This window comes from Orycteropus afer, unplaced genomic scaffold, assembly GCF_000298275.1.
Source record: "Orycteropus afer afer isolate SDZICR_OR568_19922 unplaced genomic scaffold, OryAfe1.0 scaffold00226, whole genome shotgun sequence".
Lineage (NCBI taxonomy): Eukaryota > Metazoa > Chordata > Mammalia > Tubulidentata > Orycteropodidae > Orycteropus > Orycteropus afer.
This window is the reverse complement of record NW_006921813.1, coordinates 4,512,290-4,520,566: the sequence shown is the minus strand read 5'-3', so window position 1 is coordinate 4,520,566 and position 8,277 is coordinate 4,512,290. Positions and strand designations below refer to the sequence as shown.

The following is an 8,277-nucleotide window of genomic DNA, read 5'->3' as shown; positions in this document are numbered from 1 at the left end:
TGTGAGTATTTTCAAATTAGCTGAATAAAAGTTAAGAGTCCATTTTAAGAGCTATGATGCATCCAGTCTCTGCCTTCACGATTGACTCTGCACACGATTAACACCGGCGGAGTTAAAAAGGTAGAGACGTATTTTTCAAAGCCGCGGCCACCCCACAGCTGGCTCCCGCGCCCGTAGGTCCCACCGGGGGCAGCTAAGCCGCTCGGCCGGCGCGTCCCGAGGCCGGGGTCGCCTTCCCGCCGCGGGCCGCGGACACCGAGCAGCCCCGGAGGCTGAGATCCGCCTTCCTCAGGGCGCCGCCGCGCCGTCTCCCCGGCGGGAAGCGTAGCTGCGCGTTGTGGGGGCTGTGCCGCTCCCAGCCAGAAAACGAAATTCCTGAATTTAAGGTTTGGTGTGCTTTGGGAGATTTGTATTTAAAAATAAAAAATTTAAAAATTTAGGAAAGAAAATACCAACTACCAGGAGTGGGGTTCGAACCCACGCGGACATATGTCCATTGGATCTTAAGTCCAACGCCTTAACCACTCGGCCATCCTGGTACAGGCGTACGCTGTGCTCTTCGCTCTTCCTACAAGCTGTACTTTACCGTCATCCTCGCGCCCTCTTTCAAGAATGCTGAGGCGTCTTCTCCACAGTTCTTTCCGTCCCCGCAGCTAGAGCCGTTGCGACCTCGCCGCCAATGCCTGTTTGTCGCCGCCGACCCAGCTCACAGTTGCTGCCGCCCCGCTGCTGCAGCGAAGACCTAGGCAGCAGAGCCCGGGGCGCTTTCCGCTGGGGCTGCTGCGACGCTGCGCGAGGCTTTAGAGGCAAGGCTCCGGCAGAGCCGGTTCTACTTTCAGTTTCGAGGTGCGCGGGCGCCAAAAACAAACACAGTAGTAAACTTCTGATTTCTGAGTGGAAGTGTTGGAAGCGCCTGGGATGGTGTGCAGGGATGCAGCCTGGAGGGCGAGGTATAGTTTGTTTTATTCTAAACAGAATTGTTATTGTTAGGTGCCGTGGAGTCAGTTCCGACTCATGGAACTCTGCGTACAACGCAACAAAACACAGCAGGGTCTCGTGCCATCCTCATGATCTTGCTGTTTGAGCCCATTGTTGCAGTCACTGTATCAATCCATTTCATTGAAGGGCTTCCTCGTTTTGCTGATCTACTTTACCGAGCATGATGTCCTTCTCCAGGGACTGGTCCCTCCTGATGATAACATGTCCAAGGTACGTGAGACAAAGGAAGTGTAGCCATCCTCGCTGCTAAGGAGCTTCCTAGTTATGCTTCTTCCAAGACAGCTTTGTTCATTCTTCTGACAGTCCATGACACATTCAGTATTCTTTGCCAACACCATAATTCATTTTTTCAGTCTTCCATATTCATTGTCTGGCTTTCGTATGCACAGGAGGCAACTGAAAATACCACCGCTAGGGTCAGGCACACCTTAGTCGTCAGTGTGCCATCTTTGCTTTTGAACACTTCAAAGAGGTCTTTTGCAGCAGATTTGCCCAATGTAATATGCCGTTTGATTTCTTGATTGCTGCTTCCATGAGCGTTTATTGTGGATCCAAGTAAAATGAAATCCTTGACAAGTTCCATGTTGCTTATTGGTCTAGTTGTGAAGATTTTTGTTTTCTTTATTTTGAGGTGTAATCCATACTGAAGACTGTAGTCTTTGATCTTCATTAGGAAGTGTTTCAAGTCTTCTTCACTTTCAGCAAGCAAGGTAATGTCATCTGCATATTGCAGATTGTTAATGAGTCTTCCTCCAAACCTGATGCCATGCTCTTCTTCATATAGTCCAGCTTCTTGGAGTATTTGTTCAGCATACAGCTTGAGTAAGTATATACAAAAGGATACAACTCTGACGCATACATTTTCTGATTTTAAAGCATGCAGTGTCCCCTTCTGTTCAAACAACTACCTCTTTATTATTATTATTTGTTTGTTTGTTTTAATTTTTATTGTGATTTGGGTGAAAGTTTACAGAGCAAATTCGCTTTCCATATACAGCAGCTCACATACACTTTGTCTCATGTCATTGACCACAGTTTACCACAATGCAACAGCTCCCCTCCCACTTCCTCCCCATAGTTATCTCTTCCCTATGTCCTTACCTTCCATGTACCCTGACCCCCTCCCCAGCTGTCTGCCTGTGCATACACAGCCCTTCTATTCTCCCATGATTGATCTCTCCAAGGAATGTATCTACCTAATATAAATATTCAGCTCATATGCCTGTCTTTTGTTTGGCTGGAAGCAACAAGAGTGGGTTCAATTCCAGACCTGAAGGGCAGCTAGGGGCTGTAGTCTCAGTGGTTCCATCAGGCTCCATCAGACCAGCAAACCTGGTCCTTTTTTTTTAAATGATTTTGAGTTTTGTTCCACATTGTTCTCCCTCTCTATCCAGGATCTCCTACGTAGATCCCCCTCCAAGTGGTTGACAGTGATAGCTGGGCACCATCTAGCTCTTCTGGTCTCATAGTCATATAGGCTGAGGATTGCATGGTGTACCTGACTCTTGGACTAATTGTTTTCATGTGTCTTTGGTTTTCTTCATTCTTCTTTGCTCTGGATGAGGAGAGACCCATCGTTTGCATTTAGATGGCTGCTTGCAAACTTTTAAGATCCTAGTCACTACTCACCAAAGTACAATGTGGAACAATGTTTTGTGTAGTATGAAACAACTGCCTCTTAGTCTACATACAGTCTATGTACATGGACATAATTAAGTGTTTTTGAATTCTCATTCTTTGCAATGCTTTTTGTAATCTGTTATGATCCACACAGTCAAATGTCTTAGCATAGCTAATAAAACACAGGTAAACATCTTTCTGGTATTCTTTGCTTTCAGCCAAGATCTATCTGACATCAGCAATGATATCCCTTGTTCCACATTCTCTTCTGAATGTGTTTGAATTTCTGGATAAGCTCCCAGAAATGAGTTGCCTGGGCAGCAGCAGAGTTCCTGAGCCACTGTCCCAGTGGCCCACTTCTCTTCTTAGCATATGTCACAAGTCTTCTGGAAGGAAGCTTTGTAGAAATGTGTGTCTCTGCTGTGTCACGTCCTAAGATGACTACAGGCACCACACCAGGTGCACTTGCCTCGATTGCAGTGCAGTGGCTCTTCTTTGTTTCCACAACCCAACCTTCCTTCCGAGGAGTGGCTGCTGGGTTTGAATTGCCAGCCCCTCTGGCAAATGCCTTAGGCCCTGTGCCACCAGAGTTCCTTCATTAGCCATTGTTGTTGTTGTCATGTGCCATCGAGTCGGAACCAACTCATAGAGACCCCTCCTTGGGAGTACACAATGTGCATATATAGGTATGATTATGAATTTTTCTACATGCATATATGCTATATAGGTATGGGAGGGCATATGGGAGTGCCTGCATGTGCATAAATAGGTATAATTGTGGGCTTTTGTATACACATATTTGGATTGCTGCATGTATATTCACATATATAATAGAGCATATAGGGGTTACAGTTATGGAAACTTCTTAGACATATTCAAACACTTCAAAGGACTGAATTACTGGCCTTGAAGGCTAAGGACCATAGTTTCAGGGGACATCTGGGTCAACTGGCATAACATAGTTAATGTAGATAATGATCTATGCTGTAGTTTAGTGAGTACTGTCTGGGATCTTTAAAATTAATTAATAAATAAATAAATAAATTTATTTATTTGTTTGTTTGTTTATTTTAAGGTGAGAATAAGAAAAGTCTTGCAAGCAGAGGGCAAATATTCTAGCTTGAGCGTAGCTGCTCCTGGGAGTTGCCTACTTATGCTGATCTCACCTAAGGACCTTGGGTTAATTTGAGACTGTGTGCTAACTTCTTGTCAGGCCAATCAAAGAGAGATGCTGAGGTCAACCAGTGCCAATCTTCTCTCCACAAAGGGCTGGAAATTACCCCTTTGGTTACCACACTCAGTCAGCTCAGACTTACTGCTACCCCATGTGTGTTGGAGTAAAGCTGTGCTCAGTGGGGTTTCAAATGGCTGGTTTTTTCAGATGTAGATTGCCAGGCCTTTCTTCTGAAGTGCCTCTGAGTGGACTCAAACCTCCAACCTTTGGTTAACAACTGAGCATGTTAACCATTTCCACACCCAGACGCTCTGTAGCGTCACCATAAGGTAGCAAAGCTACTGAACGGATGATGTCACCTAAAGGATGTGCAGAGTGAGCAAGAGGACCACAGGCAGAGTCCATGGCCATTCCACATGTCAGTGTGTGGGCTAACTCATCTGACCCAATAACCTGACAGACGTATGACGTAACTCCGTGTGTTTATGCTGCTGAGCTCTGGAGAGCAGTAATCGCCCTCCCTTTTTCTGAGTTGCCTTAACCACATCCGATGATGAATTGCTGTGCACGTGCCGGTGCAGCCAGGGAGAGGGCACGTCCTGTCAGCCACACCCACACAGGGCATGTGGGCCTTTGGCAAATTACAGCCTCTTTCTCCTGTCAATGAACCACAGGCGTTGGTACCTGTTGTGGTTACCTAGTGCCGCTCTGACAGGAATATATACCATAAATGGGATGACCTTAACAAACAGGCGTTTATTCTCTTACAGTTTCGAGGCTTTAAGTCCAAGTTCAAAGTTGCAGGCTCTAGGGGCTGGGTGAAAGCCCCTCAACCTTGGGGTCCAGCTCTGCTTCCTGCTCCCAGCCCACGGGAGCTAGAGGCGATTCTTCATTCAGCTGCTGGCTGCTGAGGCTGAGAAGCCCCAAGGTTGACAAGTAAAAAGGCACAGTCTGGATGTTACCAAACCACATGGCAGGCCATTAACTTTAAGTCCATTGTAAGTCCCAAGGTCGGCAGAGCATGGCAGGCTGCTGAGCAATGACTTGGCTACACGCAGGGTCCAAGTGTGCCATAGGCTAGAGACTATCCCCAAGGCTTCTCCTTCTATACAGGAAGCAGACCACATCCCAAAGGCAGCTACTCAGCTGCTTGTGGTAGATCCCACCATGGAGTTGATTGCCAGTCTCATCATGGGGAATAACTACCACCAGCTGCCCAGCCACTCAACCAGGCCCAGCCAAGTTAACACACAAACATAACTACCACAGTACCATACATTTGAAAGCATGAATGTTTCCTTATCTCTCTTTGCAATTAAGTTTAAGGAAGTAACTCTATCGCTCACTGGTTATGTGGTCTAATTTTAATTCCATGAGCTTTCATTTGAGGTATAAGTCCAGTTATTTACTTTGTTTTTAGCACTTTGTGACAATTTGGAAAATAAAAAAATATATACATTAAAATAAAATTTCTTCTGCCTAAAAAAGCCAGACCAAAGAGAAACAACAGACTAAGTGGAACCCAGCCTTGCTCCGTCCCAGTGTATCTATTGCTAAAGAGTAATGCAATGAAGAGGTTCAAGAGAGGTGTGATATTATTTTCTCAAACTGTGAGAACAAACAGACCTAAAGTGAAAGAAATTCGTATGTCAGTCAATATACATTTTTTGAGTAAGGAGAAATCTATAAAAACTTTTAGGTGTAAAAGTTAGAGGAGTTTACAAAATTTTCATCCCACTTGCCATACTGAATTTAAGCCCAAACAAAATCACACCATAGAACATCACAGTACAAAACAGTATCAAATTATATTCACAGGGCATACACACAGGAAAAAAGAAATCCTATGAACTTTTAGTCTTAACCATTGTCCCGATTGATACAACAGACCAATTAAGTTCTTTATTCACAGTTTCTGTTTTTAGCACCCAAGTGAAAATAGAGTTGGTTCACAGAAAAGTCTACTTTTAGTATTTTCCACTTCCACCTTTGGTCCATCTTAGTTGACCCCCTCTGCCCCTGCTCTTTGGCCAGTCCAAAGGGCTCCTGCTTTCTGACCTACCTTCTATCTAGGACCAGGGCATTCTTCTTTCTTTATTTCCATTTTATAACTGAAATTCATCACACCACAGAATTATTCATTCCAAGAATATTTATTTTCAGTCTTTTTGTCCCTCATGGAGAAGGAAAGGATTTTCTTCAACATCTCCACATTCCCCACTGTGCTCTGCCGGTCCATTTTTTAAAAATTGTTGTAAACATGTAAGTAGCACATACTTACCAATTGGATACTTTTCCCCCATATAATTCAATGGAGTCAATAATGTCAATCATGTTATACAACCATCACCAACAGCCACTGCCACACATCCCATCCCCATAAACAGAAACTCATGCCGGCTAAACAAAGATTCCTTTCTTGACCCTTCCCTCCCAACTCTATCCATTCAGCATCCACTTGACAGTAGCGAGTTTGGTTTTTTGTTTGTTTGTTTGTTTCAAACTCTAAAGTTATTATTAATGAGGTTTTGTTTGTTTTCCTAATAAAGCTGTGGTTTCTTTTTGGAAATGAAAACACATTGCAAAGTCACTTCAAACACTGATAATGGCCAGTGCAAGGAACCAAGATGCTAGAAGCTAACCTACCATTGGTTTAGTGGTAGAATTTTTGCTTTCCATACAGGAGATCCGGGTTTGATTCCCGGCCACAGCACCTCATACACAGCCACCACCCTTGTGTTTGTGGAGGCTGGCGAGTTGCTATGATGCTAAGCAGGTTTCAGATGTTTCAGAGTAAGACAGACCAGGAAGAAAGGCCTGGTGATCTGTTAGCAAAAATTGGCTCATGAAAACTCTATGATCCATCAGCAACCAATTAAGGGAGCAGGGCAGGGCTGGGCAGTGTCTGGTGCCATTGTGCAAGGCGTCGCCATGACTCTGGGGCCACCTGCACGGCAGCTGCAACAACTCTACTGATGAATTCCTGCATTCAAAGAGCAGGCACTCTCATTTCCCAGACAGCGGGCTTTCTCTGGGGTAAGTGCCTGTTGGAAGATCTTACCACTTGTAACATTTCTTGTTTGACAGGTTTCTTCCATAAACCAGATTACAAAGTGTGGGTGAAATTTGTGATGAGAAAATATGTCACTACAGCCATGCCCTTTCAAAGGTACATTACACCAGGGTGAACAAAGGGTGAGGCCAAAGAATGAACTCCTTAAACATTCTTACCCCAAGAGAAATTCCTTTCTTTTCTTTCTTTTTTTCCAGGTGGTGATAGTTCTTGTACATCCTTCTTATCCCCCTGGAGATTCTTTTCTTGATTGGGTCTAAAATCACGTTTGGAAAGAGTTGGCGCCCCGCAGCTGGCAGCTGGGTGGCAGTGCGGCCGCTGAGCGCCTAGCTCACCAAGGGCTGCTGGGTCCACTCTGACTCGTTCTGAGTCATGGCCGCCCCAGGTGCGTCAGAGGAGAGCCGCTCTGTAGGACAGAGCTCACAATGGCTGGTTTTGCAGAAGGAGATGACCAGGCCCTTCTTCCAAGGTGCCTCTGGGTGGACTCCAGTTGCCAACTTGGGAACATTAACTACTCGTACCACCCAAGGACTCCCCGCAGCTCAAAGGAAGGGCAATGTAGGATCATAAGTACTCAGCTGCTAATCAAAAGGTTGGTGGTTTGAGCCTACCAGCTACTCTGTGGGAGAAATCTGTGGCAGTCGGCTTCCATAAAGATTACAGCTTTGGAAAAACCTGTGGAGCAGTCCTACTCTGTCCTGTAGGATTACTATGAGTCAGAATCAACTTGATGGCAATGGGTTTGTGTTTTGGTTATTCTCTTAGAGGAGCCCTGGTGGCACACTGGTTAAGCGCTCAAACCCACCAGTGGCTCTTGGGAGAAAGAGCTGTCGATTCGCTTCTTAAGGATGACACCCTAGGAAACCTCGCAGAGCAGTTCTGCTTTGTCCCGCAGGGTCACAACAGGGTTACTGTGAGTTAGAATCCACTAGAGGGCACACAAGAGCAACAGTGTCCTCTCGGTTCCCCAACTCCTGCTGCAGGACGAATAAATCCATAGTTCTTTCTTCTGAGCATTGTGAGCTCTGGTGGCGTAGTGCCTAAGGCATTTGCCTGCTAACCACCAGCCACTCCTCGGAAGGAAGGCTGGGCAATCTACTTCCGTAAGTCGGATCTGACTCCTCGGCAGTTGAGTTTGGTTTTGATACAACTGGATACCTTTGTACAGAATAAACACTGTGGATGTCCTGGAGTCTGTGGTGGAGGCTAGGGAGTGCCCTCACATACTAAGTGGAGTGGATTGTGGCACCTCTGGCGTTCTACGTAGAGTCCCTCAGCCACCAGGAATGCTGGCCGGGAGTATCGCCTTCTATGAGTGGGATCCGGGAAGCTAAGTACGCTGCACAAATGGCCCTACTAGATGCCACATTAGAGAGAAATACGTACAACTGAAACCGAAGCTAACACATAT

At 45.6% G+C, this 8,277-nt stretch overlaps 1 non-coding gene across 1 annotated transcript; it reads right to left on the bottom strand.

Annotated features, from left to right (window-relative positions):
- Positions 1-456: 456 nt before the first annotated feature.
- TRNAL-UAA lies at positions 457-539 on the bottom strand. Its single transcript has one exon. It is a non-coding gene; the product is annotated as a tRNA-Leu (tRNA).
- Between the last annotated feature and the right edge of the window lie 7,738 nt (positions 540-8,277).